The following is a 3,430-nucleotide window of genomic DNA, read 5'->3' on the forward strand; positions in this document are numbered from 1 at the left end:
ACCAAACTGAACTGCAAGATCGGACATGCAGAAAATAAACATTTTCTCCTGAATTTATGACACTGGCATTCAGCCAATAACATAAACAGCCCAATGAAAACAATCTGAGGTATTTTGTGTACTATATAGAGTCATATATGAAGAGTTTTGACGATGAGAATGTATTAGCTGCAATTCTACACGGGTTCCAAATGCCATTTTGTGAGATGAATTTCGCTAAAATCGCCGGGTTTTTTGTGTGTTTTTTTCACATTCATTCAAAACTCTGTATCTAAAAAAAAAAAAAAAAAAATTTGAGATACTGCTTTGAAATTTTGTGTGGCTTCTTACTTTACTGCACTCTTTTATGCTTGGAAATTTGAGGCTTATGCTGTAAATTTCAGTGAAGATGGATGCATATGGGACCTGGATATGTTCTTGGACAGCATTGGGTGTCTATAGTGCAGTATGATTCGGAGGCTGCAAAACCTGAGGAATAAGAATACTTCTAATTTAAATACAAACACCTACGTACATTTAAACAGCAACAATGATCACAACAACAACAACAACAACAACAACAACAATAATAATAATAATAATAATAATTTTTCAAATTGAAATTTAGAATGATAATAAATAAATAATAATAATAATAATAATAAATTTAATGATGATGATGATGATAATGATACTACTACTACTGATAATAATAGTAATCTGAGTAATAGTAAAAATAATGATAATATTTTTGACGTCTGCCTCTATATTATATATATATATATAAAAGTACTGGTAATAAGAACAAAAATAAATATTAAAAAAAAAATTCCCAAGCGGGGAATCGAACCCCGGCCGTCGCGGTGAGAGCGCGAAATCCTAACCACTAGACCACTTGGGACTTAATAAATGTGAGAAAGTTGTGTGTACTGACTGCAGCTTGCATGAGTGCACGTAGGTAGTAGTTCTTTTTTTTTTCTTTTTTTTTCTCTTTAAAAAAAAAAGAAGTATTTATCTGTTATTTATTTACTTTTTTTTCTCTCTCAAGGCCGGACTAAGCGCGTTGGGTTACGCTGCTGGTCAGGCATGTGCTTGGCAATTGTGGTGTAGCGTATATGGATTTGTCCGAACGCAGTGACGCCTCCTTGAGCTACTGAAACAAACTGAAAATGCACGTAGGTCTCCACCCCTTCCCTCGGACACTGCGTCATATAACAATAGTATGATTTCGGATATATAACAATTAAAAAAAAAGGATGGAATAATAATTATGATAATGGTAATGATAACAACAAAGATAATGATCATAATAACAACAACAATATAACAACGATAATGACAACGATGATAATAATATCGTTATTACCATCAATAGTAATAATAATATTAATATAAATAAAAACAACAACAATAATAATAATGATAATAATAAACGCAAACAAAATACTGAGAAAAAAAAAAATTTCCCAAGCGGGGAATCGAACCCCGGCCGTCGCGGTGAGAGCGCGAAATCCTAACCACTAGACCACTTGGGAACTACAAATAGTTTGGAAACAGTGTGTAGTGTATGACTGCTGTCAGAGTACACACTCCCCAAGACGGCTGTGCAGGAAAAAACCTGGCTTTGCGAACGGTGTGTGGGGAAGAATCAGTCTTATAAGTAGAAATTCAATTCATAAGTCAGAGCGCGCTAGCGAAGAATATACAATTCAATCAATCAGTCAATCGTAACATGATAGGTAAAAAATAAGTCAAAATAAGATAAGCCAAACTGATACAGAAATGACACACCGAGTGGTGCCAGAGAACACCCCACTCAGCAGGCTTACCATGGAACACACCTTCGATCAGCCCTGCTCCACACAAGTCCCAAGTGGTCTAGTGGTTAGGATTTCGCGCTCTCACCGCGACGGCCGGGGTTCGATTCCCCGCTTGGGAATTTTTTTTTTTTTTTTCTTCTACTGAATGGAAGATACGGGAAGTGGTGCTACGTACGGTGTTGATATCATAATACCATAATTGTTATTATCATCATTGTTTTATCATCACCATTTAGATATACTTGCACTATTGTTATTTCACTTACACAGCCTCTATGGGTGTATGGGGGACTGTGTTGACGGAACAAACTACAGTCGTGCATGCTACAGGCAACTTGTACGTTCACCTTCCCAATCACTTGCGAATCCCAAGTGGTCTACTGGTCAGGATTTCGTACTCTCACGGCCAGAGTTCGTAGACTGTTCCCCCCTTGGGAAGTTTTTTCTCCTTTCGAACACCCATTTAATTTTTAAAATGAGAACCACGGTGGTGATGTATCATCATTATCACTATTTATTTGTATCATTATTATCACTCACCATTTATTATTTTTCTCAGTATTGATATTATCATATCACCATCACTTGTTCTTATGTTATTGCATGCGTATCATAAGGTCATGGATAGATACATATCCGTGATAAGGTGTATGTGGAAATGTGTTGAACTACACTTATGAAGGCTACAGTAAGTCCACACACCTATCATGCAGATTACAAGTCCCAAGTGGTCAAGTGGTTAGGATTTCGCACTCTTGGCACTCAGAGTTTGGTTTCCAACCGACTGAGGATAGGCGCTATGTATATATCAAAACCAAAACAAAAGCAAAAAAAACCCCAAAAAACAAAACAAAACAAAACAAAAAAACCAAAAAAAACAAAACCAACAAAAACCAACAACAACAAACAAACAACAACAACAACAACAACAAAACAACAACAAAAAACACACAAAAAACAAAGAAAAAAACAACAACAACAACAACAAAAACCAAACAAAAAGCAACAACACTCACACACAAAAAACAACAACAAAACCCCAAAACAACAACAACAAACGAACAAAAAACACGACCGGTATCAGTCATGTCCATATTGAGGTTTGTGAATGAAAAGAAGAAAAATGTATCTACTTTTTGGTGAAAATATTAAAACATTTTTGTGCCCTTCCCCACAAGTGCAATGTGATTATGATTAGAATGTGTGGAGAGAACTGATTTTTTTTTTCTCTCTCTATTTTTAAGCCAAAGTTGTTGTCACCTGATTCAGTATTAATTTTTTTTTTTTAAATAAAAAAAAAGAGGAAAAAAAAAGAGAGACAATGTTAAAGTTTACCACTGACACACACACACACACACACACACACACACACACACACACAGATTCACCTCCGACATGTAGTTACCGCATGAAAAGACCACAGATCCACGGCTCTCATTTCTGACGGCAGCATGTCCCCGGGAACCGAGAGCGTTTTACTCCCTGAGCGGTCTACGGGAGACAATCCATGCATGTATTTTCCAAGCTATAGTATGGATCACCTCCCTTATACCATTCCTCGACTTGCGCGTCCGCAAGTGCACGCGCGTGTGTGTGTGAGAGTTTATTTCTATTCATTTGTTGATTTTTCT

The 3,430-nt window shown here is 36.4% G+C and overlaps 3 non-coding genes across 3 annotated transcripts; 1 reads left to right on the top strand and 2 right to left on the bottom strand.

Annotated features, from left to right (window-relative positions):
- Positions 1 to 808: 808 nt before the first annotated feature.
- On the bottom strand, positions 809 to 880 carry Trnae-cuc (transfer RNA glutamic acid (anticodon CUC)). Its single transcript has one exon. It is a non-coding gene; the product is annotated as a tRNA-Glu (tRNA).
- Positions 881 to 1,442: 562 nt separating this feature from the next.
- On the bottom strand, positions 1,443 to 1,514 carry Trnae-cuc (transfer RNA glutamic acid (anticodon CUC)). Its single transcript has one exon. It is a non-coding gene; the product is annotated as a tRNA-Glu (tRNA).
- A 332-nt stretch (positions 1,515 to 1,846) lies between these two features.
- Positions 1,847 to 1,918, top strand: Trnae-cuc (transfer RNA glutamic acid (anticodon CUC)). The gene has a single exon. It is a non-coding gene; the product is annotated as a tRNA-Glu (tRNA).
- Positions 1,919 to 3,430: the final 1,512 nt, after the last annotated feature.

This window comes from Babylonia areolata, chromosome 2, assembly GCF_041734735.1.
Source record: "Babylonia areolata isolate BAREFJ2019XMU chromosome 2, ASM4173473v1, whole genome shotgun sequence".
In the NCBI taxonomy this organism is placed as follows: Eukaryota; Metazoa; Mollusca; class Gastropoda; order Neogastropoda; family Buccinidae; genus Babylonia; species Babylonia areolata.